This window comes from Orcinus orca, chromosome 2 (assembly GCF_937001465.1).
Source record: "Orcinus orca chromosome 2, mOrcOrc1.1, whole genome shotgun sequence".
Taxonomy (NCBI): domain Eukaryota; kingdom Metazoa; phylum Chordata; class Mammalia; order Artiodactyla; family Delphinidae; genus Orcinus; species Orcinus orca.
In genome coordinates, this window is record NC_064560.1 from 26414982 (window position 1) to 26435000 (window position 20019).

Consider the following 20019-nt stretch of genomic DNA (forward strand, 5'->3'; position numbering starts at 1 on the left):
ATGTCTACATCCTAATCTAACAGAATCCATGAATGTGTTAGGTTATGTGTAAAGAGTAACTAAGCTAGTAGATGGAACTACATTTGCCAATCAGCTGACCTCGGGATGGCATGATTGTCCTGGATTGTCTGGGGTCCAATGTAATCACAAGGGTCTTTCTAAGGTAGGGAGGGAGGAGGTGAAAGTCAGGGAGAGATTAGAAGATGCTACATTTCTGGCTTTGAAAATGGAGGAAGGGGCCAGGAGCTAAGGACTGCAGGTTACCCTAGAAGCTGGAAAAGGCTAGGAAACACATCCTCCCCTACAGCCTCGAGAGAGAAAGCAGCTCTTCCGAACCTTGGTGTTAGCTCAGTGAGACCCATTTTAGACGTCTCAACTCCAGAACTGTAAGATATTAAATTTGCACTATTTTAAGCTGCTACATTTGTGGTAATTTGTTTCAATGTCGATAGGAAACCCATCAAGTGTCTTTGTGTACAGAGCTGACCTCTTGAAAAGTTGTATACTAAAAACATCCTTTTTGTCACTTCCATTTCCCTTCTCAGTATTCATTTTCTTCTACTTATGGCATTGTTATTTTCCACTGGTAATTAATTTATACTGTTCAAGAACTAACTTATAAAATCTATTTTCCATGAGAGGAAATTATTTCATTTTAATATAAAACTCCAGCAGTTCAAAACTTTCTATGCTCAGATAAAGCGAATATTTTCTGACCCTCAGACACCGTTGTTGCTACTGCCTGTCTCCACATGGACCAGGGTGCAGGGTGGCTGATGGGGTGTCTGAACCAATGAAGTATTTGACCAAATTGAATTATTCAATCTTTTGGTGCGGTTAATTCAATTCAACCAAATAAAGTTTCAGATAGCTTGTAACTGGTACTTAAAGAGGTTTTATTTCAGTTGGGAAAGGTCATCCTTAGAAGTTAGAACCATGAGCCTTTTCGTTACCTCCAGGAGCATAAACTCCTTACTCAACCACTCCCATAGGTTGATAATTATTGGTGCTCTTGGAAAGGGCTTTCCAGTGCATGTGTCACAAAGTGCTTGGCCTGCAGATGGGGAAAATGAGGCCGAGAGTGGAGAATTGATGTGTATGAGGTTGTGCAGGCATCTGGTGGCAAAATGAGCCCTAGATCTCAAGTCATGGAACTGATAGGCTGCTTGCTGCCTTCTTCTCTGTACCATGTTTCAGTCCTAATTTAGACACTTAATGCACTCTGGAGTCTTGCACCTCTAGACAGTGTCTTCACTTACCCAGGAAAGCAGACATTAGAAATTTCACCACCCAGGATCAAGGCATGAGCTCTTCACTCTTATCTACTCAGATTTCTCTGCTCTTATGTACATTTCACTTGCACAGCAAACACGTAGAGAAACAGTCAAGGACTCGTGAAAATCTTGTTTCCTATAGACGTATTATATAAAGTTCACTGGGATGAAGTGGAAATGATTAAGAAAAATATGGAGAAATAGGAGCATGGTAATGCAGAGTAGAGTCCATGAACCAAAGCAGAGGAGAGAGTTTTTATTTTTGTAGCCTGTTCTCCTTGTCATGATTTATGCTAAAATCATGTAGCGGATAATCTGAAAACACAGTTGCTGGAGCACCAATATCACAGTGTCCATCCTTCCCAGGCCTCTTTGTTCTGAAATCCTGTGCATCTATTCCAGAAGCAAGAAACATGAGCAGGTTCAGAGAATGGAACAGCCGCCTGTATGTGGCATTGTTTAAGTCACTCTCAGCCTCAATCTTCTAGCAGAGAAAGCACCTTCCACTCTTGACTTAATTTTCTTTCTTCTCTGACTGTGCACAGGCATTGAAATAGGAGCATGTAAATCAAATCTCCTAGGCTGTCTTTAAGACATAGGTCAGAAGACAGCTCTCTGAATAATGAACTAAGGGGACGTGTTAACTTAAATTTAGTAGAACAAATCGACATACACACATACGTCCAGAGATAATTTATATGGTGTCTGCAGGACAGCCCCACAGCACTTCACAAAATTAAAACAGAGAAAGAAAAAAAAGCAGTAGTAAGGAAATTCAAGCCTTTCAGTCTCAACCATTAACTCCAACCAAGCTACAACTGCCAAACAAGCGGGACATCATTGTCTGAGTCCCCACGCAGATTACTATGCTTGTTACCTGACTGGCAGTTTTGAAGAAATTTTTAAACGCGAGAAGTCTGATCCACACAGTTCTTTGGAAAAGGAGTGCAATGGCTAGGGCAATGCTAGCTGCTGTAACCAGCAGACACACAAACCCATGCAGTGGCACCAAGTGATGGAGGTCTCTTTCCTTCTCAAGGGATGTGCAGAAATGGGTATTCCTAGTGGGTGAGTGGGCGGCTCCAGCTTTCCTCCAGGTGGTGATTCAGAGACCCAGGTCCTTACATCTTATGACTCCACCCACATCAAGACCCTCAAGGCTGTGCACATCAAGGGGGTTAGGGGAAGATAGCCTGGAGGAATGTGCATGGTAGAGTTTCATTTTCAAAATAAAGAGCATGAAAGGGGTGTGCATCACTTACGATCACATTCAATTGGCTGCCACTTTGCCACATGACCACAAGGAAGTCTGGTAAATGTGATCCTGCCATTTTCCAGGAGGAAGAGGAAATGGGTGAACACACAACTGGTCTCTGGCACTAGAAACACCAGCTCCGCCAGTGCAGGAAGCATTCTGGGACACTGACCCCCACAAACCCCTTGTTTTTACCACCTATCACAATTGATCGCAAACTTGAGTGATTGAGAATTGTGAATGTTAACAACTAAAAGAGTAATCAGCATTTGCCAATTTCAAACTCTCATTTTCAGATAAAAATAAAGTCCAGGAAGGCAAAATAAGTCTTTGAGGACCATAGAATTTAGCTAGCGACAAGGTCAAAACAGTTTTTTAATTTATTAAATTTATAGCTTAGTTTTCTTTCTACCACAATTCATAATTCAATATTTGATTTTTTTTATCATAAGCCCTCCCTTGGACTTATTAAAATGAGCCATCCCGAATCACTGGAGTTTGGGAAAAAATGATAAGAACTTAGGGACTGTGTCTATTAAAAAATGTATTGATGAAAATAAGTGAGCTGGTGAATAAGTATTAGTCACACATCTTAAACTCTTTTGAAAGAGACTACTTATGCATGCAGACAGTCATGTTCTTAGCCTACCCACATTTTCAAAACTTCCCCAAATTTGTGACAATACCATTTATAAATATAAGAAATAAGATGATAAACATTTTCCTTTATGCAGATGATACAATCTTATGATTCTGTACGAGGAATGACTTCAAGAAGTAAATGAAGTTAATGACCCTTACTGTCAGCAGGAATTGTTCAATATCAATTACTCTGAAACAACATTGTCATTTTTCAGCAGGCACTTTTTAGTATGGAAAAAAAAAACCCATTAAACTCTATTCACCAGGTTAAATCATTTAGTTAGCTTAATTGGACCTTATAGATAACATCCTACGAATTTCACTGAGATTCAGCAATACTCATTTATTGACTAAAAAATATTGATTGAGACCCAGTTAAGTGTCAGGGAATATGTTAAATACAAAGTTTATGCCTAAAAGTCTATGCTCTTTTGTAGAAATGTGTTTTGCTATTGATCTGCTTCCAAGTTTCATGCTAGAGGTGGAAGATTGATAATTCTTCTCTTTGAATAAATTCAGAGCTCATCAATGAATGCATTTAATGTTTTATGGTTCACACTGATGAGGTGCTGTGGACTGAATGTTTGTGTCCCCCAGAACCTAGATGTTGAAGCCTAACCCCCAGTGGGACAGTATCTGGAGGTAAGCCCTGTGGGCAGTTATTAGGGTTAGATAAGGTCATGAGGGTGGAGGCCCCATGATAGGATTAGTGTCCTCATAAGAAGAGGAAGAGACACCAGAGCTCGCTCGCACTCTCTCTCTCTCTCTCTCTCTCTTTCTCTCTCTCTGCCAAGTGAGAACACAGTGAGAAGGCAGCCGTATGCAAGACAGGAAGAGGGCTCTCACCAGGTTCCAAGTCCACTGGCACCTTGATCTTGGACTTGTAGCCTCCAGAACTATAAGAAATAAATGTCTGCCTAAACCCCCAATCTATGCATTTTTTGATTTGTTTTGTTTTGCTGTAGCAGCCTGAGCCAAGACATGAGACTTTTATGGAATTATGATGCGACATTTAACAGAACAGGAGGTGTTTCCTGGAAAACCTACAGGTCATGTCTGGCTACTAGTGGACTTGAGGTCTACTTGAAAAAAAGCAAAACTCTCAGTTGAAACAAAGGCAAAAACCAGAAGATGTTAGAGTTTACAAGAAAATGCAAATGCTACCAAGACCATATTCCTTTTTTTTGTAATGTAGATTGACCTCATTATAAAATTTGTTTTGAAACAATACAATATAATCCCACTTCGGTAAATGAAAAGTAAATTTGAAAAGAAGAATATATTGCAAAATGTTCAAAATTGTGATGAGTGGGTATCCTAATTACAGGTGATTTGGAAAAACGAATATGGCAGAGTTTAGTCAGTTTTTCTCTCCTCACTTCTCTAGAAAAACACCTGGAAATGGAGGGGGTGTGTTTTAGAAGCCAGAGTGGTTCTCATTCATTTGTGCAGCAGTGCTTCAAGCACTGGAACTATATCAGGAACAGTGAGGCACCCTAGGGAGACAATGGTGAGAAAATTGGAAGTCAGTCTCTCGACTTCAAGGCCAGGGCTTTGTGATTCGTAGATTGCCCTATTCTAACCTTATAGAATGTTCCAACTATAAGTGTGTCCTTACCCTTGATTACTGTGTGATGGAGGGGAAAAAAGTGCCCAGAAGTTTTAAATCATCGAGTTGGAAGACAGCTACAGGCAGTTAGTAGGTTTCATGTTATTCTGGACTTAAAGTACCACCACTTACAAGTACATGTAAAGATTTTCTTTCAGATGTTTTTATTCATGTACAAAAACAACATATCACATTGATTGCTGTATTTTATGTATAATGTAGAGATAATATTGTGTAGGCAGGGCCATAATTCATTTTTCTGTAATCATGAGCTGAGCAACAATAACTGGGGAAACATGCAAATATCAAGGCCTGGTCATTCTGCTGACACGAGGGGGAAATACCATGCCTGTCCATGTGCCTCGCAGAAAGAGAGAGTTCTTGGAAATCTGGAGGAGAAGGGATAGTGAGTAAATTAAGTATATAGGCAGTTTGGACATTATACATAGGAAAAATAAAGGGTACATATTTTTAAAGTATTCTTTTTTTCTTATCCTATTTGCATCTAAATGGGAGCACCTGACTGTAATTTAACAAAAAATTATGTTTGGAAAGTTCATTTTAGTAATTAGTAGTTCTTAAATAGTGACCATTTGGATAAAATTATTACCCCAGGGTTCAGCTGCTTCTCCAGGTTAGCCAAATATTTTTGAGTGTGGAATGACAACTGGAAATTACGTTGAAACAAGATTTTGCATTAATTATCTAATACTTCCTCATTTTTGGCCAAGGCAAAAATACTGTCAAAGAGACCATGTACTATTTCTGCTTTTCACCCACAGTGAAAGGAGAAAACCGTGATCAAAGTTCCAACGTAAGAATCCCACATAGGGTTTTTCTTCTTTCTTTTTTAGCAAAGGACTGCTTTACAGTGGCTTGAATTTCGGGTGAAATTTGAGATCTGGCTTTCTGTCTTGGCTGACCTGGATCAGCTATCCTTTGCTTATTTAAAAGGAAACTTCTACTTTGCAATTTACTCTCTAAAATTGGTTGTTGAAGCTCCCTGCCGCAGTGGAAAGGCACCATCTGTTTTAATAATACTGATGGTGAAAGGGGATGGTTGTGAAATGGCGCTGGGAGAGCTCTGGGCGAGCACAGCTCCACTTGGAGAAGGATCGCCTTTTAAGTTCATGAATGTGGGTTAAATCCGGGCCATACCAGGTGCAGGATCAGTCAGCACAGACTCACATGCCCTGGGGAGGATGGGTGGAACTTGTACACAAAGGAAACCAACTCAGAAAAGTGATGTAAATATCTGGGGGAGGGGGCGCAGAATGTAGGAGAAAAGCAGCAACAGTGAGAGAAACATAATAGTCAGGGCAGCCACAATTTTTAAAGGTTTCTTTTCTGACACTTGCTTTGTTTTTTGTTTTGTTTGGCTTTTGATCATTACTGGAACACGAGAAATTCCACCACAGTAAGCCCCACGGAGCTGAACCATCACTCTCTGGGCATCTGAGAGGACAATTTCCTTTTCTGCCACTGAAACAAAGATTCAATTTCTCAGCTTTGAAAACTCCACAAACCACTCACTCACTCACCCACTAGCTTCTGGGTAGACCTACATGTGCATAACTGGACTGGTTGTGTACTAACCAAGCACACACCCCCCAACACACATACATGAAAACATGGGCCCCACACACGTACACACAATACACGCAACCAAGCACACACCCAGGCACACACAGATAAATACACATACACACAAACACACATATACACATGTCAAATACACACACATGTGTAAATTTAAACATACACACATCAAATATACATACCCAAACATACCCAAACATGTATCCCACACATCTACACACAATACGCACGACTAAACACACACACATATGTACATATGCACAAAAACAAAACACACACATACACAAAAATATACATACAGATACACACATGCCTGCAAACACACATGCATATACACACAGGCAAATACACACAAATATGTACATACACGTACACCCATAAATACACAAATAAAACATACACACAAGCACACACACTCACAAAATATGCACACATACCTGCACATGCACATATGCACACACACACATGAACACACACATACATGCACTGGGGAGATTCCCAGCCTTCCAGGGAGAGGGGTCCTGGCCACATCAACTCCTCCTGCAGGCATCATCTGCTGTCTCATTTCGCTCCTTTCCAGGGGTTTGAAACTCAAGGTACAAATAAATATATGAGCACCTCCCAAAGTCAACCGTGTGTAAAAGGGCATTTTACCTCATTAGCCTCTGCCTCTAAGACCAGTGCTGATATTCTAATGTAATCCTTAAAATGCCCAGGAGTGACTCTGCAAAATTTAACCAAGTATTACAAGATGTGCCTGGAACCAGCAGGTGTGATCCTCTAAAGATAAATATAATGCTGTTACTGGCATTGATTTCTTTAGCATCTTATCAGATGCCCTGTTGTAGCAACAGTCTCTTTCTGTTTTCCCTTCTGCTTCACCAGAAGATGACTCAATCCACAGACCCAGAAACCGTGGAACAATTACAACATTCAAAACAGCTTGTGTGTAACGGCTCACAGCTCCTCTCGAATTGGATCCTGCCTCTCTAAGCTAAATGCAAGTTAACTGATTCCTAAAAATACCTCCTGAGATGAGTCATCCTCTTGCAAGAGCCCTGGGGAATGTTTTCCACAGAAACGGTGAGGCCCGGAGCGGGAGGGGTGCGCGGTGCGCTGTGCTGTGTTTCCCTTTCCCCTGTTCCCGGGCTCTGGGCTGGGCTGCTGGACGATTTGCTGAAATCAAATCTGCAAGCCTGGCAGCAGTTTCAGCTCCTCCTCCCACGACAGTTCCCGAAATGAAGTGAACCTGGGCCCAAGGAGAGGTGCAGGTCAACAAGATTCCCTTTATCCCCAGTGAAGGAGAGCAATGTCCAGGGCCAGCAGCATGGCTCTGGGCTGTAACAGGAAGCCTGTTCTCACAGCGGTCCCTTTCCCAGACTATGGCACTGAGAGTTATGTACCAGACTGGCCACCCTATCCCAGCATTGAATTGATGGAATGGAGAGGGCGCTGGGGCCATAAACACCTGTGGTGCTCTTACAGACCCTGCGGTGGGCAGAGTCCGCTGAGCCCAGACCCCTCACTGAGTGATGCAGCTGATGCTCCCAGGGCCTAGGGCACTGCCCTCACCAACAACTGCTGCTCCTGGTTAGAGAATCCTGGAAGGCACGAGAAATCGAAAACGTTCTCTAATAGTGGGATTTCAGACTTAAAATTGTGTAAATATTTTGGTGGAAGAGAACCTTTATAACATGCCTGAAATTAGGCAACATGAAAGATCAGTGTAGTCATAAGGATAACACAGATGTTTCAGACCCTTATTCATAGCAGGCAAGATACAAATTATAAAAAAAGAAACACAGGGGACTTCCCTGGTTGTCCAGTGGTTAAGACTCTGAGCTTCCCCTGCAGGGGGCCCGGGTTTGACTCCTGGTCAGGGAACTGAGATCCTGCATGCTGTGTGGCATGGCCAAAATAAAAGGAAACACAAGTAAATGTTCATTCTGATTATTAATTTGAACAACAAATCATGTACTCTTAATTTGGAAATATATTTAGAGGCTTTAAATTTAAAAAAAAACAACAACACACAATCCTGGTTTCAAGCATGAGATTGACACAGGTAGGCCAGATTCGCAAATCCTGGTAATGAGCGGGCATTGGGAGAAAATATCCACTTCTTAGGTTTCTAATCAGAGTGGGATGAGCGGCCCTAAAATGTCTACAGTTTTTGGAGAGCTGGGAGGGGGATAAACATTCACCACATCATGAGTCCCGGATTGTCGGCAAAAGAGACATCCCTACTTATACGGCTGCCGATGGTGTTGAAGACCCATTACTGTGCCCCCATGATTGTTAAATGGACAGACGGCAGGAAAGGGGGATGGTGGGAAAGAAGGTGGGAAAACCGGCAGAGAAGGAACAGAACGAGAGGAAAACAAGTTCTCCAGAAAAATATTAACTCACCTCTTTTGTGGGGCTGAGCCACGTTTTGTGGAGCCTAAAACTTCTACAAGTCCTAGAATCCTCTTTTTTAGAAAAAGAGCAAAGTTATGAATACAAAAAAATTGGTGCAAAAGGAAATATTTGTTTAGAATGAGAAGGGACATCCTGACAAGTTACTGCAACTTTGGAGACTCAGGCCCTTGCTGAGATCCCCCCAGGCCATTCCTAGCTGTGCCATGAAAGGACCCCCCTCCGACAGCCTCCTGGGCTCCCCGCAGCACCTTCTCTTGGGGGCATGAAGCTCCGAGCTGCTCAGGGAATCCATCTGGAGGGAGAGGACCTGCTAGATGTCCACCAGGTATTCATTCAAAACACAGTGGTTGTCAGAATGGCCATCATCAAAAAACGAATGCTGGTGGAGAAAAGGGAACCCTTGTACACTGTTGGTGGGAATGTAAATTGGTGCAGCCACTATGGAGAACAGTATGGAGGTTCCTCAAAAACCTAAAACTAGAACTACCACATGATCCAGCAATTCCACTCCTGGGTATATATCCAGAAAAAAGGAGAACACTAATTCGAAAAGATACATGTACCCCTATGTTCGTTGCAGCATTATTTACAATAGATAAGATATGGAAGCAACCAAAATGTCCATCAACAAATGAATGAATAAAGAAGATGTATATATACAATGGAACGTTACTCAGCCATAAAAAAGAATAAAATTTTGCCATTTGCAACAACATGGATGGACGTGGAGGGTATTATGCTAAGTGAACTAAGTCAGACAGAGAAAAATAAGTACTGTATGATGTGACTTATATGTGGAATCCAAAAAATAAAACAAACAGATGTATATAGTAAAGTAGAAACTCACAGATATAGAGAACAAAGGGAAGAGGTGAGGGGCAAGATAAGGGTAGGGGAGTAAGAGGTACAGACTACTATGTAAAAAATATGTAAGCAATAAGGATATATTGTACAACACAGGGAATTATAGCCATTATCTTGTAATAACTTTTAATGGAGTATAATCTGTAAAAATACTGAATCACTGTGTTGTACACTTGAAACTAATATAACATTGTAAATCAACTATACTTCAGTGAAAGACCACAGTGGTTGAGGATGTAGCATATGTTAGCACCATTCTGGGGGTTGGGGATCAAAAAGTGAACAAGACAGAAATGGCCATTGCCCTTGTGGTAATTAACACACTGGGAGAGAAAAACAGACTTTTTAAGAAAGGTGAAAAGTTTTAAAAGTCATAATCACTCCTCCAGCCCACAAAAAAACAAACACATCTTCTTATTACATGGGCTTTGCCAGGATAGACTGTTCTGTTGTATATGAGCCATGTATACTTCAGAATTAGCAATACAATTGTTGTATAATATTGATCCCATTGCATAAATAAAGCCAGAAATACAAATTAGAAACTAACGTGGCTGGCACTCTGTCTGTGTGTAGTACACAGAGAGGGAGGGGGAATGAGGAGGGGGAGGGGCTGGGGGGAAATGACCCACATGGTGAAGGGCAGTGGGGTGACACGGTGTCAAAAGTCAGGCCCAGTCACAGAGAGAATGCTGCTCTAGAGGGGCAGCTGGGAACCCCTGACATCCCAGAGTCCCAGATAAGCTGAAACTTCCCAGAGCACAGTCTGTAAAATCAACACCACTTTACAATACCCCAACTCAAGTAAAAAAAGCTCTTTTCAATCCGAGTTAGGGTGTGTGGCTTGAGAAACCTTGCTCAGGAAGAACCTCTATATTCCTCTTAACAACCAAATTTTTGCTACCAAATGTCTACCAGGTATTGGACCTACAAAGGATGGTATACGTCACAAATTTGGATGCACATACACGGACTCACGCACACATACTAAATACACAACTCAAATGAGTCTGGTGCACAGATTACGAAGCTAATATCTTCACAATCATTTTGTTTCTGCTGTGCTACAAAGAACAATTCAGCCCTTTTCAGAAGTCCTTGAAGCCAAAATGTAATTCCGGGAACACACAATTATCAATTGTTTCTGAAACAGCTGATGAAAGGATTTCATCTAAAATATTGCCAACAGGGCTTCCCTGGTTGTGCAGTGGTTAAGAATCTGCCTGCCAATTCAGGGGACACAGGTTTGAGCCCTGGTCCAGGAAGATCCCACATGCTGCAGAGCAACTAAGCCCGTGTGCCACAACTACTGAGCCTGTGCTCTAGAGCCTGTGAGCCACAACTGCTGAAGCCCATGAGCCACAACTACTGAAGCCCACGTGCTTAGAGCCCGTGCTCAACAACAAGAGAAGACACTGCAATGAGAAACCCACGCACCACAATGAAGAGTGTCCCCTGCTCGCCGCAACTAGAGAAAACCGGAGAACAGCAACATAGATCCAATGCAGCCAAAAATAAAATAAGTAAATTAAAAAAAAAAATACTGACAATGGAGCCATTTATGCATGGCTGGGAGTGAAAGGACGGTTAAACGGCAGATTCCTCAGAGCACTTGTTGAGGGACATAGCCTGTATTGATATTTTAGACCATGACAGGATTTTAAGTGTTTAAGATTTTTCCATTCTTTGAATCTTTATTTCCACTAGTCCCATTAGGCCCTGGGTCCAGTTTACCTGAGCCTGTCCTCTGCCCACATCTGGCTGATGTTCAGATACCACGTGTGCCTTTGCACGTTTGCTGCTTCATTATCTTCTCAACGATCATGGAGACACCCTGTACTCGTGTTACCCCGCTGACCCCTAGACCACCCTCAGGTGGCATGAGCAGGGTGCCACGGTCTCCAGGACACCCCTGCTCACTGGGGCTCCACTTCAAGATACGATACTTCAGCTGTACCATAAACAGAATGGGAACACAACTCAACTATGTGTGGGTGCAGATGGGGACAAATGGAGCTTCTGAACCTCACAAGGCCACCTTCTTCTTACAGTGTCCTACTAAGAAATTAGATATTCCTTATTAATCTCAGGGGTCTCAGAATGAGAAGAAAGGGAAAACACAGAATCCAGACACCACCACGGGTGTGCATCATACTGTCAGCGGGCCTCAAGGCAAATCAGTTTAGTTCATTAAAATTAAGATGAATCAAAAGCAACATTTTCACTTCATTCAAAGAGTCATACTATCACAAAATATACTGCTCTGTGTGTATACTAAGCAATGCCTCCTTTACGATGTGGTTGGAGAATGAGCTAGTCCACTTCCAGGAATCTTCTGGATGAATGAAGTGTCCCACTATGCTAGGACTTTTTTTTTTTTTGCGGTACGCGGGCCTCTCAATGTTGTGGCCTCTCCTGTTGCGAAGCACAGGCTCCGGATGTGCAGGCTCAGCAGCCATGGCTCACGGGCCCAGCCGCTCCGCGGCATGTGGGATCCTCCCAGACCGGGGCACGAACCCATGTCCCCTGCATCGGCAGGCGGACTCTCAACCACTGCGCCACCAGGGAAGCCCCATATGCTAGGACTTTTTAGAAATTTAACTTTTATTTTCTTAGCAGCCCTTTAAAAATATGCATTAAAATTCCCTCTGTTTTCTGTCTTAATCATATAATTTATTTCTCAGATTATTCCATAACCTCTGCCCTACCTTTAACAGTGTGAAATTAGTACACTAAGATATCATAAAAATTTGGAATTAAGCTTGGTGAAGTTTGTTGTCTTATTAAGGCCTTTCAAATTGTATACCAGTGATAAAAGCCAAATCATGTTTATGCCAACAGAGCCCACAATTCAAAATCTGGCTATATATTCAGGTATAGCTCTCCTTCCTCTTCATTATCCACTCCATCCCCACCCTGGACTCAGGAGACTTTGCACCTACCATTTGTCTCCAGCACCCTGCGCACACCTGGTCATCCAGTGCACCCAGCTCTTATCACCACCCAGACACCAGAGTCCCATGAATTGTATCTTAACTTGATTGTTCACTTCTTTCCTGTAAGGCCAAAACCTTGCACTGAGAACTTCCTTGTCACTGCTCAGGTCTAGCCCAGGCAGCAGAAACTTCTCACAATCCTTAGGGATATAATGCAGAGTTTCACTTTTCTTTCAGTGTGTGTGTGTGTGTGTGTGTGTGTGTGTGTGTGTGTGTGTGTGTGTGTGTGTGTGTGTGTGTGTGTGTGTGTGTAAGCAAAAGGAGAATACCTGAATCTGTAGGAGTTGGAGGAGTGGTGGTATTGAGTGTATCAGGGGCTCTATACTTACTGATTTCAGGTTTGATTAATAATCAGGTAGATTGTTATCTATGTTGATCACGTGTGGCTCTAATACAGCTGCCCCTGGAGTTCAGGTTTGTAGAGAGGGGGTGTCCACTCGTCCATGGATGGCTAGTAAGTTTCCACGTACTTGGCAGCTCTGACCCCTCAGTGGTGCCCGTCTGGAGTGCAAAGTAGAGGAGGGCCTTTGGCCATATCTAGTCTTCATTGAGAGGCGGACTCTTGTTAGCAGTGCCTGTCCTGGGACAGGATGGACTTGTAGCTTATATGACAAGGCTTCACGATTCCAATCTTCTACGCAAGAGCCTCCAACCATTAATATGGCTGAACTCTTCTTTCCACTTTGTCCGTTTCACATCAGGGAGTCTCCATCCACATCAGATCTTAAGGTCGTCAATGGACCAGGATCCATTGGGCCCGCTATTTACACTCTCCTTTTCCAAACCCATTCTAATCCATTACTTCCAAACTTCTATGGGCAGGAAATTAGGCCGTTCAACTTGTTAAAATTGTGCTTATAATGGACTGACTTATGGACAGAGGAATCAATAAGATGGACAGAAAAGGAACAAAACAGAGGTAACAAATGTTAATTACAAAACTTGGGTGGATGTTACATGAGTGTTCACTGTGCAATGCTTTCAACTTTTTGGTATGTTGGGAATTTGTATAACAAAATGTTGAAAGGGGGATTTAGCTTATGGTAATAATTAATAGCTAATGATTTGTTGGATTAAAGACCTAAATGTAAAACCAGACACTATAAAACTCTTAGAGAAAACATAGAAAGAACACTCTTTGACATAAATCACAGCAAGATCTTTTTTGACCCACTTCCTAGGGTAATGGAAATAAAAACAAAAATAAACAAATGGGACCTAATGAAACTTAAAAGCTTTTTCACAGCAAAGGAAACTATAAACAAGACAAAAAGACAACCCTCAGAATGGGAGAAAATATTTGCAAATGAATCAACGGACAAAGGATTAATCCCCAAAATATATAAACAGCTCATGCAGCTCAATATTAAAAAAACAAATAACCCAATCAAAAAATGGGCAAAAGACCTAAATAGACATTTCTCCAGAGAAGACATACAGATGGCCAAGAGGCACATGAAAAGCTGCTCAACATCACTAATTATTAGAGAAATGCAAAACAAAACTACAGTGAGGTATCACCTCATACCAGTTAGAATGGCCATCATCAGAAAATCTACAGACAACAAATGCTGGAGAGGGTGTGGAGAAAAGGGAACTCTCCTGCACTGTTGGTGGGAATGTAAATTGATACAGCCACTATGGAGAACAGTATGGATGTTCCTTAAAAAACTAAAAATAGAATTACCATATGACTCAGCAATCCCACTACTGGGCATATACCCAAAAAGACAGATGCACCCCAGTGTTCATTGCAGCACTATTTACAATAGCCAGATCATGGAAGCAACCTAAATGCCCATCAACAGAAAAATGGATAAAGAAGATGTGGTACATATATACAATGGAATATTACTCAGCCATAAAAAGGAACAAAATTGGGTCATTTGTAGAGACGTGGATGGACCTAGAGACTGTCATACAGAGTAAAGTAAGAAAGAGAAAAACAAATATCATATATTAATGCATATATGTGGAATCTAGAAAAATGGTACAGATGAACCAGTTTGTAAGGCAGAAATAGAGACACAGATGTAGAAAACAGACATATGGACATCAAGGGGGGAAAGAGGGGGGCAGGTGGTGGGATGAATTGGAAGATTGGGATTGACATGTACACACTGATGTGTATAAAATAGATAACTAATAAAAATAAATAAATAAATAAAATGGGGATCTTAAAAAAAAAAAAGTTAATGATTTGTGCCTGACAGAATTGCCTAATAATAAAGTGCATGTACTTTCATGGATACAATACAATCTAATATACTATATTGGTTTCATAGGTCCCTTTTTTGCTAGCTTCGACAATTCTATTTTGTCAATATGAAAATAGTCAAATAAATGGCAGAGAGTTAACTGGGTCATTATTACATATTTTTAAAGGGCCTTTGAACAAAGTGTGATGCCTTTTTGTTGGTTTGCTTATTTTGCCTTGGCTTTTTGATTATATTGGGGGTGGGGGCAATCCAACACAAGTGATTTTTCCCTAAAATACAAATCCAGGATAAACCAACGTTCTCATTGATGTTGTCTCTCATAGGAGCAAAACTAACCTAATTAATTTTTATAAACCTGGGAGAAATTTCAAAATCAGTGGGAGATACCTAGCAGATATTTTAAGTTCAAGTCTATCTCTAATGGCTGAACCAAACTTTAAAAAAATGAGTGTAGTATGGTAATTACCCAGGGTTACAAGTGGTCCTGAAAAGCTGATGAAAGACATGCAGTGATAGAGTCAGGAGAAAGAAAGAAATGGGTGGTAGTATTTTTTTTCTCATGTAAATATTAAAGAGTCATGTAAATTTATCCAACTTTTTTTTTTGAAAGTGAAGGAAATAAACTCACTAAATTTAATTTGAGTGGTTCATAGAAAAATCTGAGTATTTAAAAAATATTTACAAAGTAACTAAACTGAAACAAGCAATGTTAGTCATTTGCTGTCTTACTTTTGGGCTCTGGAAGATTCCAGTTTGTGTCAGAATGGAAAACAAAAAGAACATCTACATCAGCACAGGAGAATGGATTAAAAATTGGCCAGTGATGGGAAAGGCAAGTAGAGTTTGGCTTGAACTATCAGGGAAGCTCACACTCAACAATGCCCAGAGCCCTGACAACATTAACTGCGTGAAAAAATGCCAAGAGAATTGCAGGCCTTTGACTTCTTAAAGTAACAGAATTCTATGTAATAAAGTAACAGAATTCTATGTAATAGATTGTTTTGCACAGTTGGGCAGACCACAGCCGCAGGATGACTCGAGGGCTAAGTGTTCACACCACACAATCGATTGAAGATGTGACCGATGAGCAAGAGCCCAAAGAGATTCGCTGAAGAAAGAGCAAATGACCCTGGAAGACTGAGGGTGGAAAATGTTCGTGGGCCCGAACTCCCAAGTCTACTGGTTACAGCGATGTGGCAGGAAGCATTGTGCTGGTTTCCATTACTTTTGAATAGTTAAAGAAGGGAAAGTCTAGCTCCTTGAAATCCAAAAATAAATCATGGCGGGGCATCCCACACTCTGCATAGCTCAGGGCGTCATCATGACGTGCAAGCAGCAGCGTGCTTAGGAATGATGGTGAGGGGCGAGTCAGTGGACTCAGAGGAGGCCAGGGAGCAGACGGCTGTCCTCTCCTTTGGGACCTGTCCACCCAGACCCAAACCTGGCCTGGAAAACAGTGGCAGAATCTACAGAACTTTCAACAGGACCCCAAAGGCAGCTGCTCTCTGATGCTGGGGACCCAAGTTTAGTGCTTTGGCATCACTGCTCTGTGGGAGGAGGGATGTGGAGACGAGGAGAGCAAGACCAGTCTTTTGTATTTTTATCTGAAGGTAATGATGAGAACAGCCCTTATTCTTTACTGATGCAGATGGCACAGCTGGTGAGAGCTGGCCAGGGTTTGGCTCAGGGCAGCGATCAGCCAGTCACCAGCGGTGGGAGCCGGGAGTCCCAGCCCCTCTGGGCCCGAGGTCATTCTGCCTAGAGAAGGGATGATAACGATCCGGCTCCCTACCCGGCTGGATCGTCATGGGGATTGATGGAGAGTGTGTATAAAATGCACTGCAGGAGGCTGATGCATCCAGAGGGCCCACGATGTTCCAGTCCATTCTCTTTGTGCGGGTCATCTCTAATCTCTAAAACCTAAGGGGCAGTTATATTATCCTCTTTACCCAACTCAGACAACTGAGGCTCTGAGAAGTTGGTTTGCCAACTTCTTCGAGTCTAATAAAAGGTGGAGTGTGGGTCTGAACCCGCTCCTGGTGTCGGCACCGAGAGCCCTGGTTCAGGACACCCTTCAGTCCCAGGCAGACGGGGACAGTGGTCACCCTTGGTTCTGGCTGTACATCCTCATGTTTCTGTACCATAGCTGTCATCATCATTACCCCGTCTCAGGCTCTCTCCATTGTGTTTTTCTTTTCCATTTCTATCTTGGGCCACATACACCAACCAATGATAGGAAACTTACAAAAATCCTTTGGGACAGATTTCTATTAAAACATGTACATCCGTGCTTCGTATAGACTTACTCGGATGTACACACTCAGCAAAGATGGCGTAGGCCAGGACTGCAGCATCAGGGTGACACATCCCTGTATCGTTTTGTTTTTTTAAGACCACAAGATCATTTGTTTCCATTTATAAGACAGGGAGAAGTCGACACTTACTGCCATGCACTTTATAGGGAAGAGATTCTAAGTAGTAAAAACATGTATTTTTAAAAGGTTACGCTACTAAGAATTGAACTTGTCAGCTATGTCAAAGCTGAGGTCAGGTGCGTGAATCATCAGGAAGGGACACAAAGGTTAGTAATACAACCTGTGACTATTTAAAGCACGGACTACCTAGTCCCCACCCTCTGGGCACAGGGAGCAGAAACAGTGTGTTCATTTTGCCCTAAAAGTTCCATCACGAGTCCGGAAGGGCCACTTACCATAGACATGTTCTAAATATTTGCTTTTCAGGTGGGCAAAATTACTCAAAATAGAAATTTAGGCAGCTGGAAATTTCAGTGGCCTTAATATTCTCCCTGATTTCTAGCTTCAACCTGTACACACACATAACTGCAAAATATGATTCTGATAGCTCATGCCCAGGCAAAAGGAGAATAACATCTGTGAAAACACACCAAAGCTTAATGACACAGTGCTTTTATTCCACGGAAAAAATGTGGCTTTGATTCATTCTCAAGCTGGAATATATTTCCACATTAAAATAAAATTTGCCTTCACTTTTAGAGGGAGTTTTTATTGCGAGAAAAGCACATCCAAAAAGGAAAAAATAAATGTTTTTCACTAGGCATGTGAAAAGTCTTCATACAGCATAAAATATATTGGGCAAGATGCCACCACATTTAGTGAAAAGAGCTATCTTGGTAACCCAATGTTGACTTTGAGTGAGAGCAGTAAAGCCTCCTGACGACCTCTGTCCGTCAATGATTTAGTATGTTAACAAACTTAAATAGAATTTGGCTAGCACTTGGAAAATGTAATGTATTTCCTGTGTATTATTATGGGAAAAAATAAACATATATGAGTACATTCTCAAAGAGGAGAATGGGAAATTATGCTGTCCTATTTTTCTGGCCGTCCTCTCTTGATAGCAAATCAATTTGTTTTTTCAAAGCAGAGGAAGAATTTAGCACGTATTAAGTACCTCCTGTTTTTCAGTTCTCTGTGGTTTTGATGCCACACAGCATCTCATTTGATTCTCAGAATCGGGTCGAGTAGTAAGTATTGCCATTCTTACTTGCAGGTGAGGGGTCCAGGCATAGGGAAGTCAAACGGGCCCCCAGGTAGCGCCTGAGGTCAGGCCTTGAAATAGACTTCCTGACAACTGTGGGGAGGCAGCGGGGCTCCTGGCTGTTCTCCGTCTGTGATCGGTGGGCAAACATCCTTCTCATCACAGTGCTGAGTAACAGGCCCCGCTGGCCTGCCATTCACAGTCTTCACGTGACGCCACCCCAGGTGATGTAACCGTTCCTCCCCACACTGGACAGCTGCGGTAGATCAGGATCTTGTGAGGTTTCTTCTCAACTGTCCAAGAGACCCCTTGTGCGATCTTCCAGCACACGCCAGGGCCCTGGGAGCCAGTTCCAGAAAGAGCCACGTCTCTAAGTCCTGGAGCACAACATTTTCAGTTCAAGGCACCAAGCAAATCACTGGTCTGCTTTTATATCTAAGTACTGCAGATGGTCAGTCAAATATAGGCATCCAGCCAAAAATCACAGCTAAGTTCTAAAGTTCTCTGAAAGTTGACAAAAGTACCACCCTACTTAGACATAGTTCTAATAGCTGGAGGGGTACAATGCATTTGTCGTTATAGATTCTACACAGCACAAGAGCTCTCAACAGGTGGAGGGACCATTACCCTTTCAACTCACTATGGTAGGAAGAAAAAATTTAAAGTCAATACATCTTTCCTAGATTAGCTAATGGTAGTAGGTATGAATGATACAGATTGCTCTCTATTTTCTTTTTCCACATCAAGTTACTGCTTTATATTTCCTTGCTCTGCAGGGATGGGCTTTCTCTTCTTGCCTGTAGGACACATGCCTCTTAGAGTACATTTTTTAATAAACAACTTTGGGACAAAGATGAAGACTTCCTATATCCAGAAATAACTAATTCAATCTGTTAGTAATTAAAATGTTACCTCAATTTTTAAAATTAGATGAATTTGAATAAAACACAACTTACCTATAAGCATATTCATAGATTAAACTGTAATGATCACAACTGGCTTGGGTGAAATTTGTTCTGTACTTATTCTTTACTTTCTAAACTGTGTCATTACTTTTATTTCTAATCCAAAATAACTTAGTAAATTATTTCCAAACTCCGATAACCTAGTTTTAGCTGCTGGTATGTTATTATGTAGATAGTTAATTATTGCTGGGGAGTGACCTGGTGATCAAACTCCGTAAGATACACAAATACAAGCATCAGCCCAATCAGCAGATTTGCTCATGGGGTTTTTCCCTATTGCAGAATGCAGTGTTATCTATCCCCCTCTTACCTAGTAGTTCTGACATGTTATTATTTAGAATCAGCCATATTATGGCATGAAAATACAGTAAAGTCAAACTATGGGATCGTGCATTCCTAGAAAGGCTCATGAAAAAGGAACAGAGTGCCTGTAGTCAGTCATCGCATTCGGTCCCAAAGCTGCAGAATCCCTACGCCCTTCCTCTCTATTGGATGTACCATACATAGTTATGTTTTGATACAATGGGACATTAGAAGATAGAATCTGCATTTTTCTTTGGTTGTTAGTGGATATTTGAATTGGACTATTTTGCCCTAAAAGTTCTGCAGAGTCCAGGGGTCTACGGGAGAATTTTGATGGGCAATGAATTCATCTT